General features: G+C 46.5%; 1 protein-coding gene and 1 long non-coding RNA gene across 6 annotated transcripts in view; one reads left to right on the top strand and one right to left on the bottom strand.

Moving 5' to 3' along the window:
• Positions 1–20372, top strand: part of sorcs2 (sortilin-related VPS10 domain containing receptor 2) — a 90464-nt gene that overhangs the window by 17279 nt on the left and 52813 nt on the right. The gene's annotated exons all lie outside the window — the stretch shown is intronic.
• LOC127599247 (uncharacterized) lies at positions 12158–14599 on the bottom strand. The gene is made up of 2 exons (XR_007962080.1): positions 12817–14599; positions 12158–12675 (listed from the first exon to the last, which is right to left on the bottom strand). It is a non-coding gene; the product is annotated as an uncharacterized LOC127599247 (long non-coding RNA).

A 20372-nucleotide genomic window follows, 5' to 3' on the forward strand; every position in this document is an offset into this window, starting at 1 on the left:
AAGGCGCTATTAAAGGCTCCGTGATCAAACTAATGAGCGCCTTCTGACGTTTGATTAAGAGCTCTGTGAGTTTGTACGGGTTCGAATGTGTGACGCTGTAATTAATTCACAGTGAGCAGAGGGACACCTCGGAGGCGCCCCCATCGTGAGATCGGCCCTCAATGTGACTCCCCCGGGAAGGTTCTTCCCATTCACTGTCGGCAAGGGAGAAAATTCAGTTGCAAAATTCCTTTCAAAGTTGGAAACTTTTCACGATGCCACCCAATTGCATATTTGCCAGCAACGTGTTTGGCCTTTTGTGATTGGTTCGTGAAAAAAAGAGAGCGTTAAATAGGGCAGGCTATCGATTCCGTTTTCCAAAATTGATTCGATTCCATTCGCAAGGGCCTAATTCGATTCACTCGTATTAATTTTTGCTTCGCGGAGGACCACTTTCACCTTCTCAGAAGAAGCGAACGCGACGGACGGAAAAAATAGAAACTTTTTTGCGTCGAGTCGGTGCATGAGCGAAAATCGGAATACTTGCATGCGGAATTGATCCCGATGCAGTGACATGATCAATTTTGACGCTGCTTATCGGTTGCTATTTCTTTGAACGTCAATAACGTGTATAGTTTGGGCGCTGGAGAGCTTTGACATGTTGTGGCGTATTCTTTGTATTCTTTGGCGTTCGACTTAGCATGACTTGGATTTGTTCTTGATTTTACTGTCTGGTGCTTTCTACCGCCTTTATTACCGATTTGTCTTACTGTTTATTGTGTATGTTAAATCGCTCCATGTACAGCACTTTGTATGCAGCGATGGCTGTTTGAAAGTGCTCGAGAAATACTCTTGACTTGACTTTTCTGAAACATTTATTTTGTGCAATGAAACACTTTATTTCCACCCCCCTCCCAGTGTCGGACAAATAAAGGTTATCTTATCTTATATTAGTTAACCGTGCAATGCACACCCCTAATAAATGCACGTCCCGAAAAATAAAATCTCTATTTATGTATATATAAAAGCGGCTCGGTAGTCCAGTGGTTAGCACGTCGGCTTCGCACTGCAGAGTTACCGGGTTCGATTCCAGCTCCGGCCTCCCTGTGTGGAGTTTGCATGTTCTCCCCGGGCCTGCGTGGGTTTTCTCCGGGTGCTCCGGTTTCCTCCCACATTCCAAAAACATGCGTGGCAGGCTGATTGGACGCTCTAAATTGTCCCTAGGTGTGAGTGTGAGTGCGAATGGTTGTTCGTTTCTGTGTGCCCTGCGATTGGCTGGCAACCGGTTCAGGGTGTCCCCCGCCTACTGCTCGAAGACAGCTGGGATAGGCTCCAGCACCCCCCGCGACCCTAGTGAGGATCAAGCGGCTCGGAAGATGAATGAATGAATGTATATATAAAAGCGGCTCGGTAGTCCAGTGGTTAGCTTGTCGGCTTCGCACTGCAGAGGTACCGGGTTCGATCCCAGCTCAGGCCTTCCTGTGTGGAGTTTGCATGTTCTCTCCGTGCCTGCGTGGGTTTTCTCCGGGTACTTCGGTTTCCTCCTACATTTCAAAAACATGCACGGCTGGCTGATTGAACAGTCCAAATTGTGCCTAGGTGTGAGTGTGAGCGCAGGTGGGAGTTTGTCTTTGCGTGCCCTGCGATTGGCCGGCAATCGGTTCAGGGTGTCCCCCCGCAGACGGCTGGGATAGGCTCCAGCACCCCCCCCCCCCACCCTCCTGCGACCCTAGAAAGGATAAAGCAGTTCGGAAATGGGATATATATCTTGGTGGTTTACTCCTTCAGCGGGCCATCAGTGGCACAGGTAAAGATGTGTCGAATTTGGGTGCACGTAAACACAAACTCAAGGTCATGTTGTGTCGGCACGTCCTCGAGACACGGCATGCTTGAAGCCCCCCCTTGAGAGTCTCCTCTGTGTGTGTGTGTGTGTTTGTGTGTGGGTGCGCGCGCGACTGCTACACAGCTTACTGACGTTGGCACACAGCCGCTTCTTTGCAGCCCTCACACAAGAAAACTGCCTTTCGGCTCTCGGCATTCATCCATGTTTTTTTTTTTTTTTGGTTTTTGTTCCATCAATTGATCACATCTGAAGTGAAGAGAGATTTTATTTTTTTTTGGGGGGGGGGGGCGGGGGGGGTTGGGGGGGGGGCAGGTCGATATCTTAAGCACTGCTCTAAACACACTGATGGGATCCGGATATGCCTTGTTGGTGGTGTGGGGGGGTGGGGGGGGCGATAAATAAATGGTGGTTTCAGATTCTTGGCACGATTGGTACTGTACAGTTCCTCCCTCGTCTTGTCAGACTTGTAAGTTCTGGTCTCCCTCCAACGCGTCGGGGCAGGTCGCCAGCAAACACTTCCCACCCCGTCCCCCCACCATTATTTATTCCGCACTCCTAGTCGAATAATGCGGCTAATTAAGTGCCCCGATTGTCTTTGTGCCGCACAATGCGACGCCGGCGTGTAAAAAAAGCCAATCATTGGGTGTTCATCACGCTTCGCGCTGCCAAAAAGCGTTTTGGGCGGCAGGCGGTGACGTTCTCCCTCCAGGGGCAGGTGGCAGTGCTCCAAATGTAGCCGGTCTGCAGGAAGCAGAACATTCAGGAGGAGGAGGAGGAGGAGGAGGACAGCTCATGCCGCCTGGAACCAATCTCAACTTTTTCACTGGGAGAAAAAATCCCAAACGTGACACTAAAATTCAAGTCGATAATCACGACTGGCCGAGCCGTTCGTTACCGTTCGTTCAATAAGGTGAACTCATGCGGGATACGGCGACGAGTCCAATCCTGGAGTGCCTTTTGCCGGCGCTAAAACCGGCACGTGAAGGCCACGCACACCCTGAAGATGTCGACATCCCTCAAGTGGGCGTCAAAACGTCCACAGCCAAGAGCGAAGCGTTAGCGGGAGAGCGCAAGATGGCCGACGTGTGATCAAAGTGAACAATTTACCCCTCAGCTGTCCTCTTTAATGCCTCCTCCTCCTGTTCCTGCTCCTGCTGCTGCACGGAGCTTCCACTCCTTGCTGGGATTAGAGCGGCGGCTCCAAAGCCTGCATACCAAGTGATCCATCCATGGCAGCCGCTTTTTGGGGCTTGTGAAATGTGTGCGTGGCCGTAGCAAGCGGGATCCAAACCTCAAGGCACGCCGGCTACGTGGCGCCGCGCAGCTCCGACGCCGTGCGGGACCCGGCAGCTGGCGTTTTCACCCACAAGGCTTCATTTGGAGCGTAGAGATAATCAGGATCTTGTTCCTGTGCATACAGTTACATATGCGTGTTTGCGTGCGTGTGTAGCCTTTTCATTTCTGGGAAGCTAACGTGGCCGGAATCCTGAACAGGAACCGGAATTTAATCGACAATTATACGTCAGATGATTTAAAAGCAAGTTACAAACAAATGTGGATGTTGTCAAATGAATTTTTTTTTTTTTTTTTAATGCTCCCTCTCACGCGCTCCAGTGAACACAAATACGGCGCGCTCGAAAAGGCAAAACAAACGGCGACGGAGTACGCGGTAAGCTTCATTCCGCTTGAGAGAACATTGGCAAGACAATACGCGGTCGACGCCGACCACTGCAGGTAGCGTGCGCGGGTGCGTGCGTGGCCAAAGGCCAGGTGGCATCTGAGCGCCTCGGCGTGTTCGCCAGCTGGCTGAGCAACAGACATATTGGACATGTCAGCGTGCATTCACGTGTTAGCAAAAAAAAAAAAAAAAATTGAGCATCCCTGTGTGCACGCGGGCGGGCGCGTCTGCACAAATATTAGCAATTGGGAAGCCGGCAGGTGGCTAATGAAAGGCTGATGTGGGGCCAATCAGCCTGTCAGGACACGTCTGTATGTTTGAATGAATATGGAGATGTGCAAGATGGCTGCTGGATTGGGTGATGTCACCTCCCCACCCGCCCCCCCCTCCCACCTCCCTCATCCATACCGCCACCAGGTATTCACAAGCAAGGTCGCACGTCATTGGCACTTGTGCGCTTACTTATCTGCGGTTGCTTCGCAAAAACACCTCGAGTCAAGGAGGTCACAGTTTCATCTTGAGCTCCGCGTCGACGTTGATAAAGCGCTCATCTGACCAGGTTGCCATTTTGTCCCGATGCCGTCACGCCATTCCATTTTGTTTATCCGGATCCAGATGAAAGGATGTGTCTGGATCAACCCTGACCTCCTTTTTTTTTTTTTTGCACGACCAGGGTTGTCGTCGCTTAAGCGCGCAGCGGGTATAAAAAGTCACAAACTTTGAAGCCTCACTGCTATCTATCTATCTATCTATCTATCTATCTATCTATCTATCTATCTATCTATCTATCTATCTATCTATCTATCTATCTATCTATCTATCTATCTATCTATCTATCTATCTATCTATCTATCTATCTATCTATCTATCTATCTATCTCTATCTATCTATCTATCTATCTATCTATCTATCTATCTATCTATCTATCTATCTATCTATCTATCTATCTATCTATCTATCTATCTATCTATTAGTGCTGTCAAACGATTAAAATATTTAAACGTGCCTAAATGCATAGCTGTCATAGTTAACTCATAATTAATTGCAATTAATCACACATTTTTATTTCCGATTTTAATGCTCTCATCAACATGGAATCGTGGGTCGGCACAGTGGTTGACTGGTTAGCATATGTGCCACACAGTGTCGAGATTGTGGGTTTGAACCCGGCCTTCCTGTGTGGCGTTTGTTTGCATGTTCTCTCGATGTCTGGGTGTTTTTTTTTTTTTTTTTTTTGTTACTCCGGTTTGCTCCCGCCTTCCAAAAACTTGCATGGTAGTTTAATTGGATGCTCTCAATTTGTCGTGATGGTGTGTGTTTTGTTTGGGCCAAAAAGGAATGAACTTATCGTCTGAATCGTTGGGATTTCAATTATAACCATCATAATCATAATTTATTTATATATATATATATATATTTTTTTAAAGTCTCCTTCTTGACTTGGGCGCGTTCCAGCTCAAACTTGGTTTGCGAGCGTTAATGAGGACAAATGATACGCCTCACATGGGGACTCAGTCACGTTTATTTATTCTGCACCGTTGATGCGGCTAATGAAGGGTCCTTATAATGAGTTCCGCTCGTCATTTTAGTGGCAGCTTGCGGCAACCCTCCGTCCGCGCCGCTCGATCCCCAAAGGAATTGACTGACCACTTCAGCGTCCAATTTGCGCTCCCCCCGCCACTTATCATGGTCTAATCGAATGCCCTCCCCTCCGACGCATGTAGAAATGAGTACGTGGTTGCAAAACGTCAGCTCTGAGGAAGAATTCAAACCAAAAAAAGAAGAAAAGTTTCTTTTGTTATTTATTCACTTTGTCGCACAGGTGCCTCGTTGCCCCCGCAGAGTAAATAAGTTGTGACACGTGACCATGTTTATCGTCCTTTAAATCAGAGCTCCCCCCCCCCGACCCCAAAACAGAAGTCCAAGATGGCAGGCGCGACACCACGAGCCACGTTCAGCTTTGATTCAGGTTCGGCACGTCGCTTTGGGCAACCTCGTCCTCCTTTTTAAAAGCCGCTAATGGCCAGGCGCCAAAAGAACGATGATCTCGCCGCTCCTTTCCTTTGACGGGTGACAAAGAGGCGGATGTGGCAGGGCCGTTCTGTTTTCCGACGTGATGAATGGCGCACGGGAGCCACCGCGGGGCCGCTCTGCTCCTAAAAAGCGGTGACCCTGAGAAAGTCTCCCTCCCTCCTGCCTGCCTGCCTGCCGGCGGATGTAAAGGCATCGAACGGCCCCTCAATCGGATTGATGCTGCGCTGCCTTCCGAGGAGGAGAACAGCATCTTCGTCGATGTTTTCTCCACTCCAACCAGATGATTCTGTCTTTCTACAATCGATAATATTGGTGGCCCAGCCCGGAAGCTTGACTCCTTTAGAGCGCCTCATTGTGTGGACTAAGGGTGCACGCCTCAAAATGAAAAAGGCAGAATATCGAGGATGTGGGTTGGGGAACAAATTAACCAAATAATCTGACTTTACAGCCAGCATGTGGACCAGGGTTTGGACTGGTGTGGCTGATTTTAGAGTGCCTTGTTGTTGGCTGTGAGTGCATGCACATCATGGATAGAAGGTGGAAGAACGAGATGAATATCCCCCGACCCACCCCAGGTTTGACTTGTCCAACTATCTGTTGACCAGGGCTTTACTCTGGCGTTGTTACTTTAGAACGCCTCGTTGTCACTGTCAAAAATCCTCAAGTTGAATTTTTCAACAAATAGCTGAGGATAGGTTTCACGGGAAAAAAATGTTGAGGTGAACATGTGGATCCAGCAGCTACTGTATTGACAAGTATCCCAATTAGTTTTCGTGTGTGTGTGTTGGGAGGCGGGGGGTAATCCTGCTAATGAACAGACAAGTGACGATTAAAAAAAAAGAAAAAAAAACCCCACCTCCTTAGCAGAGGTAATTACAGACCCCGCAAACGGGTGTAACATCACAACCCGTGTAAACGGCGTGATTTACACCCACGTGGCGAGAGGCAAGTCGGGGGTGACGAGGCCGCTGCACTCGTTAAGGCGTCGCGGGGCCACCGCAGAGGAGTGATGGATGTTTGCTGCACGATTAGCCTCGTCCACGCTCCAGCTGCCGATGTAAATTGTCGGGCAAAGACTCTGTGGTGCTGCTTTGTTTGTTTATATATATATATATATATATATATATATATATATATATATATATACATTTACATATATATAGATAGATAGATTATAGCTGTCAAACGATTAAAATGTTTAATCTAGTTAAAAATGCAACTGTCATAATTAACTCAAATTAACTACAAATTAATCGTGATTACTGACACATTTTTTGTCGTTTCTTATTTTCCCGTTTTAATGCTCTCATCAACATGGAATCATGACTCGGTTTTCTACGAGCAAAATGCAAATATTTACTGAAATAACAATTTCGATTTTTCAATTTTACGTGAACATTTTTTCACTTGGAGCAGTTATTCACACAGAATCTCTCACACAATATGACTGTCCATCAACAACAAGTGAAAAACAATATTTTGTCACACAACGGCTGCTTTAACAGCTCTTTTTATGAAATCAAAACAGAGCACTATAACATTATAAAGTGCACATCTACGGTAAACGAGGAAGGACTCAGCCTTTAGTGGCTTTAAGCCACGGTTGCATACTTTGGTTTTCTCAAGTTTGCTTTGAACACAGCAGTCAGGCTATGTTGATTGTGTTGGTCCTTCTTGCGCGGAATTCTCGTTCGTTCGTTTTATTTTCGCCAGGTCGCTACCACTGCACTGCTGAACTTTCGTTGTCATGTCACCGCCTCGGTGGCATACATCCTGATACCTGGATGATACAGGTAACTTTGGTCTTATCAGTGGAACAATCTGGCAACTTTTTACGTAAACTTTCCATTCATAAACTCATTAAGTATCCGTTTTCGGTGTCTCGCGGTGCCGTGGCTGGCAAAACAACCGTGCGTGGACCTATGCAGTGCGCTTGTTGCTTTGTTTCTGGTTTATTTATAGAGCAACGTAACATCCGCTGTGGCGTGTGCTGCGTTAATCTCGCAAGAAAAAATTTAATCCCGCTAAAATTCATTTAAATTAATGCTAATAAAAACGTGCTAAACTGACTGCTCTAATATGTATATAAAGTATAAATAATGTATATGCGCTGAAAATGGAATTTGGTCATCGTACTTTGATGCTCCGTTGCCCCTCAACTAATCAGCTAATGACTCTGGCGGATTGTTTTTTTTCGAAGATGACCTCAGCTCGGCATTGGAAATGCATGTCGGGATAATCCCGACGGGATAATCCCGTCCCAAAATGTTCCCTCCTAACCCCCTTTTTTTGTTGTTGTCGTTGTTTTTTCCAATCATCTTTAATCTGGTTGCATAATGGATTATTAAATCATGCTTGTCGGTCCGAAAGGAACACAAGCAGGCAGCAGTCAATCAATCATGTGCCGACCTGTCTTGTTTCATTGGGGATCGGGGAAGGGAAATCATGTTGACGTGCATGTGGATTCCCACAGCTGTTTCAGAAATTTAATCAGGCAACACACACACACACACACACGCACAGTAAAAACCTTGATGACTTCACCGTGTTGTCTCCATTTGTGGTTGTAAGGACAAAAAAAGTTGTCATATTGCGAAGACGACTAGAATAATGTATTTTTCCAGGAACAAGACTAGACATGAAAGTCATATTTCAACATAAATTCACATTCAAAAGCTTTTTTTTGTGTGTTTTTTTTTTACTTCTAAGAATCCACTGCCAGGTCTGCCTCGACGTCGTTTTAATGGCCTTATTTATTCCGCTTGTTTTATTGCTTTGCGTGTGTGCCTCGTTGAAAATGCGACATCATCATAATTTATCGCAAATGATTTTTGGCGGGCCCCCCCCCCCAAGCTACGTCTCGCGGACACCCCCCCCCCCCCCCCCCACACTCCACTGCTCTAAATCTCCACCCGGGCTGCTCTTTCGACGCTGGCGATAAGGACGACGCCGTTAATTTGCCAGTGAAGGGGGGGGGGGGGGCTTTAGCTCGGGTGTGCGATTAATTAATAACAACACCGTTATTTAATTAGCTCCCGCTGGAAGGAGGAGTTAGGCTGGCGCTGCAGGATAAGGCCTGCGCAGTTTGTGTGTGTGTGTGTGTGTGTGTGTGTGTGTGTAAAAAACTTTTTTTCCAATATTGTGATTTCTACAATTTTTTTTGTACATCTCTTGGATAAACAGAAGCAGGTTTTAGTGCTGTATAAACAAACAACTGAGTTCCCGTGGTTGCACAAGTGTGCACACCCTGTTCGAAGTGGTGTCGTGGCCGTCTTCAGAATGAACCAGTCAAATTTAAAGTCACGTTAAACGGGCGTCAGCACACACCGGCTGCCATTTTAAGCACCTCAGGTTAACTCCAAATCGATTTCGGATGTTCTAGCAGGCTTTTCGTGACATTTTTGTTCTTTCTCGCAGAAGCTTTTGTGCCAACAGTGACTGCAAATGATTCGTAAAATCAGTTGGATGTTCATTATTAAGTGGAAATATTGATGACCAAGGGTGGGGGGGGGACATTTTTTATTCATATGCAAATACCTGATTTTTTTTTTTTTTGATTGAATTTTTAGCAGGATATCCGAAAATTTGATAGCTGTAATGCTATTCCGAACACAATGTCAGTTATATTCATCTCCCCTAAAAAAATAAAATAAAATTAAAAATTTAATCATTCATGCTGGAAAAAAATTTGAAATTAATTTTCATCCATCACAAAAAGCTGGCATTTGAATTCGGGCCGTGCAGTAACTTTAGATTATTATTTTTTTTCCCCGTTTGCGCGACTTAAATAATGGAATATCCATTTGAATTCATGAGTTGGCTATCAAGTGAAAGAAGAACAACCAAAAAAAACTAATTACAGTTGCTGGGTTCTCATGAATGAAAGTCACTTTTAAAAAGCTTCCAAAGTAATTCTGTCGTGCGGCCATAAAATCGGATCGCCGCCGCAGATAAGATTCCTCCTCCTGCTTCTCGTCACGTAATAGTGAAAATAATGTTGGAAAAATGACGCAGTAAGGTTTCGCGGCTTGCGTCTGGGGGGTGGTGGTGGTGGGGGGGGCGTTGTCACATCAAATAAATAAAAGCGCTGAATAAGTAGCAAAACATCTCCAGGCGATGAGGTTCTCACATCCTTTGTTTATTGAAAGGAGGAAACCCACACCTGGTTCAGCGCATGCAAGACAAGCGCGCTCAATTACAGAAGCGTGCGTGCATGCGTGACCCGAGACGGTGAGCCGCGTTGCATTATTAAACCGCTGGACAAAACTGCCTTCAATTCATTATTATTATTTTTTTAAATTGGATTATTCAAAAGGCAACAAGGAGCTCTTTGGCGGGTTGTCAAACATTACAGTCAATGTAATTTCCTTCCTCGGTAATGAAATGTACTCAAATGCAGCTTCATGAAATTGAGCATTTTGAGGTCACGCCGCCGCCTGGTTTCGTGTTTGTCGATTGGCCACCCCCCTCCAACCCCCAACCCCCGAGGTGAAGGAGGCTCCCATCCCTGATATCAATTATGCATATGACGCTCATGCAAGTCCTATCAGGACTGGGGACAATTAATAATAGAGCAGCCCAGTAATTACATGGCAGTCATCTTTTTTTTCCCCCTCTTCCTCCTCTTTCTTGCAAGTGCTCGTCTTAAAGGTGACATCACACGCGGTATGTGATGTCACCTTTAAGACGAAAATGTAAACGGCTTCTCTTCTGATGTCTAGACAACAGCAAAGCAGGCGGACCGCAAACATTGACTCACCGTTGCCTCCAGTGGCATTGAGTGGTATTGCAAGACATTTTCTTCTTCTTCTGCAAGACAAGATCTTTTGCGATTTTTTTTTTCTTTATCATCGTGGTTATTTAGGCTGTATGATACAGGAGAAATGCCAATGTGGAGTAAAAAAAAATGTAGACTGGCAAAGGCCTTCAAATGTACTTGCAAGTACGGTCGAACGGAGCATTTTTTTCCCCTTTATGTAATGCCACCTGCGCATGAGCCCTAAAAAAAAAAGTATTTTTTTGGTGTGCGTTTCGCCTAAATTGTAATCATATGTACAAAAAAAAAAACATTATTTATTTTCAATTTTTATGGTTTTATTTTGTCTGTAGTGCATGATTTTGGTATTTTTCCCGTAATGTCGCAAGGTACGTGCATCTGGAAGTCACTACCCCGTACAAAAAAAAAAAAAAAAAAAATGCGTGCGGACTTAATGATGAAACCGTAAAAATTCAGAATAAACAATATTTGCTTAACTTTTGAATATATTGGGGGGTTTATTTTTCCCGTTTGGAATGTTTTGCCACGAAGTGCATATGGCATCATGAGAAAAAAAAATGCATTGCAAACATAAAAATGAAAAACAAAAATGACTTCATGAACAATGTTTACTGACTTAACTTTCAAACAGATTGCTGTAATGTCGGCCAAATGCTAAAAAAACAAAAACAAAACCAACATTTTTTTTTTTTTTTACTCACGCATCCGCAAGTCAATACCAATGTTGAACTGCGTAGAAGATGTTGATTACAATGTCCAGTGAGCTCATCTGACAGACCACAGAAGAGTGACTGACTGATAGGGGGCGTTGAACAATGACAACCCATTTTCACATCATCAGGCACCTATAAATAACCCTAAATACCCCCCCCCCCCATCCCCGCGCGCCCCCTTCCCCGAGCATCCAGCCTCATCCACATCTTGCCACAGAGTTTTGGTAAACGATTGGGCCGCTTCCTGTTGGGGCCGCTCAGCGTGGCCTCCGATTGGCTGGCACGGGTTGTGGGGCCCGCGGGGGAGGGGGGGGGGGGGGGGTGACAGCGCCTTGATGGCTTGTCGTGGGCGGGAGGTCATTTATTTGTAGCGAGGGGCCGGGTGGCCAAAGATAGCTTGACAGGACAATGACAGGCCTGTGCGTGCGTGCGTGGGTTCACTTGCTGTGAAATCTTAATAGCAGCGCCTGCGACTATCATTTAAAAAAAAAAAAATCTCTTCAGACGCGTTCCAAAAGAGACGGGCGCTCTCGCCAGCCGGAGAGACAAAACGATGCCGTGCGCAGGTTTGTGCAGTCTTCCGATGCTTAAAGCTGAGCGGGGAGGTGCCGCTTGATGCAAAAGTCCTGTCTGCCGAGAGGACGGTTGATCAAGGCTTCCTCCTCCTCCTCCCCCGGGAGAGAGAAGCTGAGGGAGGCAGGTAAATGATTGAGAGATGAAAAGAAGGAAAGGACAGGTGGTGCGGAGGGGTGGGGGGAGGGGGGGGGGGGCGAAGGAGCAGGAAGGAATCATGAAACGCGCGGGAGGCCAAAAGGGGATTTTTAAACTCGGCAATTAAAAATTGGAACGAAGCTTCTGGATGCATCCTCCAATACTGCCGTCCTCCATGTTGGGGGTTCAGCCCCCCCCCTCTTTCAACCCCTCCCCAACGTTGATGTGCGAGCTGCTCAAACATTGAAAAATGCAACACCAAATTCTTTTTTCTGGGTGGGGGGGGGGGGCAACAAAAACCTTTATTCTCACAACATTACAGCTCTCTTTTTTTTTTACATTTGTTATCTGTAATTTTGTAAATCCTCTTTGGCATTCTGGGCCACAAGTAGTACGAATAAAAATAAAAATTGACGAGCCTGCACGGGATGCAAGGTTTTTATTTGTTGCATTTTTTTGGAGCAACAGCTGCACTGAAGGTCAGCGACTATTGTCTGGTTGCATACGCCTGCTGCATGTGTGTGGTTTTTGTGTGTGTGTGTGTGCGTGTGTGTGTGTGTGTGTGTGTATATATATATATGTGTGTGTGTGTGTGCACGTGCGTTTCTCTCCATGGTTGGCGTGATGGCTTCGTTAGCTGGTATAACCTTCAACTACTGCCCAGCCAATTGGAACGGGCCCGACGCGCTGACTGCCCCCGTTCTGGCATGTGTGTGTGTGTGTGTGTGTGTGTCAAAGATGGGACAGGAAAGCTTTGGATTTTCTACGGTGAACAAAAGCAAGCGCACTCCATTACGTCACGGTCAGCAATCCCTCTATTGAGTGATTATTTGGATTTTTGGACTGTAGTGGCTGCAGCAATAACCACAACCCCCCCTCCTACTCCCCCCAAAAAGCAGACTTTCGATGTCTTCATTTAAATGTAGCTCACAGGACAAGCCTCCTGTAAAGTGAAAAGGAAACAGTAACGTTATCTTGACGGAGTGTTGACAACTCCACCAAATATGATTGAAAATAGGCACGTCGAATTCAGCAGTTCTCTCTGATCTTTGACGACGTGGGCGTGTCCACTCACTGCCACACCTTTGCTCGGATGTGTTCTCTCAATCAAGCAGCCCGACTCCAACCTGGAAAAAAAAACCAGCTGCTCCTTGATCTCGCATCTTTCTTCAGCCTGCACCACTCTGAGCTGTAAAAATATTTCCATTGGACACGTGTGCGGTGCACAACGAGGTGCTCTAAATGGCCATGTTGGTCCAAAGTCCTCCAAAATGGCCCACACAGCTGACAATGAGGCGCTCTAAAGCGACCGCGCTGCCCTGCAAAAACAGCTCTTGTGGGGCCGTGGTCTGTCGGCAGCCTGCTCTCTAATCAACTAATCTGACACTTCCAGAGGCGAGGCACGCACCCACACACACACACACACACACACACACACACACACACACACACACATCCACCGCACAATTTGAGACAGACACACAAGAGACCACATGCCAGCCCTCATCAGATTGACTCAATGAGTTAACATAATTGCACGTGTAAACAAACGTCATTCACCAATAACAACCACACTGTGTGTGTGTGTGCGTGTGTGTGAGTGTGTGCGCGTGTGTGTGTGAGGTAACTACAAGAGACTGGTCACCAACAAATGGCTCACACTCCATTTGCAGGTGCCTCCAGTCATGGATGCGAGTCTTGCGTGGGCCCCATTAAGACCTAATTGTGCTAATTTAATCAGCAGATTTTATGGAGTCGTTTAACTTGCACGAGAGACATTTTGTTGCTTTGCTTTAGTCACTGCGTGAAGAGGCGACACACGCATATGCCTTTCAACAACCGATTTGATCAATATTTGAGTTATCGGGGCAATGCATTCGATAGTATGGCAATACTCACAGGCATATATTCTTTATCCTCCTCAGATGTTTAACCCTTGTGTGCTTCAAATTAAAAAAAGCCTTAAGTTACGCATTTTACAATTTTTGTAATGATGTATTTTGTGTTATACAAACATTCTTTTTTTTTTTCAAACATTCAAAATGTTCAGAGGCATTTGTGCTATCCATACATATATAGTTTTTATGAGTTCTTTGGGATTTTTTATTCTTTATTTTTTGCAAAAGGAAAAAAAAAATGTGTCTGGAGGTCCCAACCAAGCCCTCCTAACAATCCCGACCGGACGTGTTCATGTCAAATGCATTGGTTTGAAGCCTCCTGCAAAAAGGCAAACTCATGTGAGTCAAGAAGGTGTAAAACTGTTCCGTCACTTCCAAGTGGCGACGCCAAAGAGGAAGTGTGTCAGGCAACAACTTTCGGTTTGCTTTTCATCGTGACATAAATTTACAGCAATCCCTCGTTTATCAGGGTTAATGGGGACCGAAACCACTCGCGATAAACGAAAATCTGCACATTTAAAAAACTTTTTTTTTTTAATGATTGTTTCAAAGGTCAAATCAAAGGTCATTCCAAAGAGAATGCATTGACAAGAGCTGCTGTTTAATGAAAGCCTGTTTTGTTTGGCCATCATTTCAACCTTTCTTCTTCTTCAAAAAAAAAAAGTTTGCGCTCTTTCACATCTGTGTTGCTTCGAAACAAACAGTGAGGTGAATCATAAAAAAAAGACAGGTACGGCGCAGCTGCTTGGCGTCTGTGCGGCGGGCCGCCAGGCCGCCAGGCCAAACGCAACTCCCACCCAAGCGCCCACCTACGCCAACGCCGACATGTTTATGGATGAGATGTCTCGTGTCATACCACCGAGACGGTGGTATGACGCTACGGTGGTCGGTGGAATAACAATCGTGTTCCCCCCCCCTAAAAAAAGTACACCATTTGCACTGAGTGAAGAGCAAAAAAAAAAGCCATCTGGGCTGCTGACATTTCTCACACCAATGAGAGCATCTGGTGTCCTCCTCTCCACACGCCAGGTTTCGACTTGTGCTCATGTCATCTTGTACAGTATTGGTGTGTGTGTGTGTGTGTGTGTGTGTGTGTGTGTGTGTGTGTGTGTGTGTGTGTATAACAGTGTCACATGTGTCTTTTGTATTACACCATCCGCAATCGGAAGTCGCTCTTAAAACCAACAAAGAAGGAACCGGGTCAAAAGGAACCATCAAGCTGTTGTTTGTTTCCCTGCTTTTATTTTGAAGGTCTGCCTTTTGATCGGGGTGTGTTACGTAGCCGTTGCCAGAGTGTCGCAGAGCAGATCGGGAGGTTGTCGCTTTCAATCGTTCAGAAATGTCTCTTCAAGCCTTTATACACGTCTTACTTCAGATGAAGGCATGTTTAATTTCCGAAATTAATGGCTTAGTTATGCATTTTACTGTTGTCCAGTAATAATATAGAAATCTAAGCGTGGGGAGTCGTGGCCTGTCCAGGTGTCATCGGCGGATGGGCCAACATCCTCTCGAAATCTCTCGCTCTTTCCTCTATTGTCACCCGTTTTCTCTTTGTGGCAATCCTTTTCGTCCTGAACAATCACAACCTGTTTTTATGGTTTGACGGGGGAGAAAAATTACAGCGACGTATATCACAGCCCAACCGATTAATCAGCCAGCCGATTAAATCGTCCGATGATGGCCCTTCAAACATCGTCCAAAATAATCAACCAAACGGCAGATGTTTTCGCGATTTTTTTTTTTATCGTGATGTACGCTGCCCATGTACAGGAGTTGCACACAAGTCACAGCGGTTTCATTATCCGTCCATTTTGAGCTTTTATTTTGAAAATAATTTGGGTGAAATGTGTTCATAAGGTCGTTCTCTGGGCTTGCCATTCAACGCAAAGTGAATCGTATTTTTTTACAAGCAATGGAAGTTGACATTGGCTGTCACAAATTTACACACAAGTTGTGGGGGCGGGGGGTGGGGGGGGCTTATAAATGTTCTTAACTCATTCAGTACCAGCCAATTCTGGACCAAGTCTGAAAAGACGTTTAAAAACGTCTTTGGGAGTGAATGAGTTAATTTGGACAATTAATTAATCGTTAATGCATTTTTTTTTTCCTGTCCAAAATCGGAATCAGCAACATCTTGTTTGTTCGCTTCAGTGTGTGGAGGGTTGCAGTTTTTCGCTGTGCATCAGGCTGGAGTCACCCACGTTGCTCATGTACAGTCAGCATGATTTTTTTCGCTGTCGCTTTCGTTGCCGAAAGTTGGCCAAGATGGCACCTTCCCGCCGGTGCAGTTTTCGACGGCAGCAGTTTTCCCAGCGGCCGCATGGCTCGCCTGCGTTTACGGCGCCCTCCATATGGTTTGCTTAATGATGCGGCACCGTATTTAGTTCCCGGACGAGGGCCCCCCAACAAAGGCTGCAAGGTCTGGAAGCCCATTCAGCCCATTTTTTTTCCACGCGGGGTTGACGGACGGGCCCGCTCGGCCATGTGTCAGAGCGCATTTGCATCTTGCACTGGCTCAAAAGAGCCGAGCTGCTTCAAAGGCTTATTTGGACTTACTTTATTCTGACCTGGTTCTATAGCTTGGGTGGCTCGGGCGATCCGAGGAGGCAGCGAGAGCGACGGGAAAACGCTTGGGATGGATTTGCAGGCGTGTTGCGGGCGGACGGCGCCGCACGACCGAAAGCGCGCGCTTGCTAGGAATCGCGCGCGGGCGCTTTTCAATCTGGGCCGTCGTGCTCGCGACTAAGACGGGCGGGCCAGGCCAGAGACGAGGTGCAGATGCGCCGTGGAAAAATGTGTCAATTCTCAGACGTGAGAAGAGTGGGAGTTCCCGAAGAAATCTTTGCCCTCGAATTTTTGGCACGCTTCCCTGTTAAAAGACTCGATGAAATGAAGCGTCGCGGCCAAAAAGGAAATGAGGCGCGTTGATGTGCCATTTACTTTGGCCTAATGTATTTACGCGCCCACTCTTTTCGCTGCGTAATGACGCCGCTCATTTTGGATGGACATGAGCGCATCTCTGTGCAGTGACCGCAATGGTGCCGCTAACAAGCTTGTTGCCCGTCGGGATTAGTCGGCATTAGTGTCATCACACGTTCGCCTGCACCCCTTTCATTTGCGTTCGTCCGCTACGATCGTATCGCAAAACCTGCTGGAGCTGGTTCCATTCCATTGCAGTCCTGTAGGGGGCGTTCTTGACAAATCCATCCATCCATCCATTTTCTAATCCGTTTTCAAGCGTCGCAGGGCGTAACCCAGCCGTCTTCGGGCAGTAGGCGGGGGACACCCTGAACCGGTTGCCAGCCAATCGCAGGGCACACAGAAACGAACAACCATCCACGCTCGCACTCACACCCAGGGACAATTTAGAGTGTTCAATCAGCCTGCCACGCATGTTTTTGGAATGTGGGAGGAAACCGGAGCACCCGGAGAAAACCCACGCAGGCCCGGAGAGAACATGCAAACTCCACACAGGAAGGCCGGAAACAGGAACCGAACCCGGTACCTCTGTACCATGAGGTCAACGCACAAACCACTCGACCACCGGTCCAGTCCACGCCGAAAATTGACCCAGGGTGATCTTTGCTTGAACACACCCATATTGAGGATAAACTGTTTTTGAACGCGAGCCGTTAGAGGACGGCAATAGCGCCGATGTATCGCGAACGCGGATAAATAATGTATCCACTTTTTGAGTAATTAGAACATCTCCTGAAACGCATTTGCCCAAATTAGACCCCGGGAGTCTTCCCACTGTGTTTTCAGTCAACACTTATTAAACGCCGTGCCACTTAGTCAAGTCATCTTCAACTCCCGTTGACACAGTTTGCAGCAGGAAAGACGTTGTTTGTTTTTGTCGTCAGCGACACCCCGAGAGAGAAATATGAATGGCCAAACGTACCAGCTGGCTATTTATGAGCGGGCAACAACCAAAAAAATAATCATAAATTTGCCCCGGAGTGATCATGGGAAAATGCGGGGGCATTGACGAAATGCAGAGGATAGGGATTATGTTCATGCGGCGGCCACAGCTGTTCAACTCGCCCCCCCCCCCCCCCCCCCAGCTGTGTCTACGGTGGGAACGGAGCCTGAGCCAGTACGACATTCTTTGTCTACGAAGGAATTGTTCGCTCAACAAAATTAATTCAAGACACACAAAACAGCGGCGATGTTTGCGTGGGCGTCGGCAGATGAGAGTGTGTTAGCGGGTAGCCGTTAACTGGCTAGCTATTAGCTAGCTTGCGTTTTGAGTGCGGTTTAGCCATAGAAGCTAGTGGACGAATGTAAATGTAATTCTAGAACGGAAAACAACGATTTACCAGACCTGCTCTAAAAAAAATTAAGAGTCAACACCTAATAGATACTACAATGAAAACAAAAAAAAAATCCCAAACAATAATAACCGTGGTAGACGCAAGCACGTCTCCTTTTGAGCTGTGAAATGAACCCAAATTTTCTCTTATAGTTTATGCTAGCAGTAAAATGAGTCTAATTCCTGCACAGCTTAATTTTATTTTTTGGGGGGGGGGTCAAATTTTGTTGTGATCAAGTTATTCAAGTACATTTTTTTTCCAGCCAAGACAATTGGCCTTTTTTTTTTTGTCCAGATTTTGCCCTTCCCTCACCAAAGACGTCAAATGCCCGACTATTTTCTTTCTTTTTAAATTGTCTTAGAAGATGATCCTTTTGTCTGAGGTGTGTTAAAAATAAATTTGTCTTGATAATGTGTTTTCCCCAGACGTCAGGAAATATAAGTCTTTTCTTGCTGACGTGGCCGTCACACGTGATCATGCGAGAGCTCTGCCTCGGAAGACTGGAATCCGGCGCGCTGTTTGCGCAGAATCGGTCTGTGTTTGCTGCCCCGTGTTGAGATAATTGGAGCAGAACCATAATGCTTCATTTTCTTTAGTCTTTAAGCGTGGCGGCTTTAATCAGTCTTGCCACGGTTTCCTTTACTTACAGTACTTTTAAAAGAAACAACGTTAACAAAGCAAAGACTTTAAGTTACCTTTAACAGATGCTGACAGACCGGTCATGTGTTTGAAGCTAAATAACACTTTGTCGCCAGCACAGACTTTGCAACATCGCGTAATATTTTCTGAAAATAGTGGGTGGATTTCCTGCTTCCAAACATGAGTCTCTGTCCTTCCTCCATTGATACTTTTCATGTGGTGTAAACTTTACTCTAAAAATGGAGGTTGAAGGGTAGCTCTTTACTTTGTCAAGTCAAGTCAAGAGTATTTCTCGAGCACTTTCAAACAGCCATCGCTGCATACAAAGTGCTGTACATGGAGCGATTTAACATGCACAATAAACAGTAAGACAAATCGGTAATAAAGGCGGTAGAAAGCACCAGACAGTAAAATCAAGAACAAATCTAAGTCATGCTGAGTCGAACGCCAAAGAATACAAGTGAGTTTTTTTTGACCCGCAATCGGCATCTGTCACAAAAATCTTTTAAAATTGGAAAAATCTTCATGTGGGGACCAGGGCCGTATTTACAAGGTCACGTTAGGTTGTAACCTTTTCTGTCTTTGTTTTGTCACATGGTGTTTGGTGTTACGTCCCGTGGACCCGATGTGGACTGTTTTTAGCAGGGGCGAGGGGGGGCCAGAAGAATCTGTGATTGGTGGTTGCGGCCAACACTGATTTTGATTGCGAGGAATGTCGGCGCCATTTGACTGCAAGTGCCGGACAGCCCCGGGGCGCTTGTGATTTTGGCGCCTGTAATGGAGCAGAATTTTTCACAGCCCCGTTTTGTTCGGCGGAGATGTCGGCACTGTTGGACAGTCTGCATTGGTGCGGCTGGATGGATGGCTCCTGAAGTTGAGGATGAGGAGAGAGGAACTGAGAGTATTTGGAATTTAGAGTCGCCGCCTGGAATTGAAGCGGATTGACACGGGACAGTAGAAGTGAACCAATCTCTTTTTTTTCGTCGATGGATGTGACGGCTTCTCATTTGCTTTCAAACTTAGCTTGTAGCCGACGTGTGCACATTTTGAGCATGACGTCTCTGATCCGCTGGTGAAAAGACACTTTGATCAACAAAGTGTCGGAGGCAAAACTGGTTTAAGATTGCACAACCGTCCATGTTTTCATGTTTTGCGTTGTGTTTAATATATTTACTTCACGTTAACTGTTTTGTAAAGTTGTCGCTGTTGTGAAAGCGCCACATAAATCTGTACGTATTGTATTTTATTTGAGCAAAAGGTGTGGCAGCCCCGACGTGAGCCGTCGTCAACTCCGCTCACGCGATAAGCAAACGCTGACGGCCCGGAGCTGGATTAAGTTGCGTTGGAAGCCTTGTCCGTGTAAGCTGCTGGGATCAATAAACAGGTCGGAAGTGCCAGAAGGCTCAGCCCCCCCCCCCCCCCCCCCCCCCCGTGCTCCATCGATTCACGCCTTGGCGCTTCCAATTTCCCGCTCTCGTCGTCCCTGGATCACATCGTTGCGACGCCGCTTCCAGCTCTTCCTTTGTCTCTTTGTTCCCCAGCTCTCGCGGTCGTCCCCCCCCCCGTCTCTCGCCGTGTCCCGCGTCTCCTCCCAAAGGCCTCCGACTCGCGCCAGTAGATGATCTCACATCTAAGCGGCTCGGTTGGCTCGCTCTTGTCGGTCCAATTAGTCCGTTCTCCGCGGGTTCCTTGCGCTCCCTCTCCCCCGCACAACGCCGCGTGCCTTTGCGTGCTTAAACGGTCTTTTTTCCCTTTTTGAGGCTGTGTTTTTTTTTCGAGCGTTGATG

This window comes from Hippocampus zosterae, chromosome 1 (assembly GCF_025434085.1).
Source record: "Hippocampus zosterae strain Florida chromosome 1, ASM2543408v3, whole genome shotgun sequence".
NCBI lineage: Eukaryota > Metazoa > Chordata > Actinopteri > Syngnathiformes > Syngnathidae > Hippocampus > Hippocampus zosterae.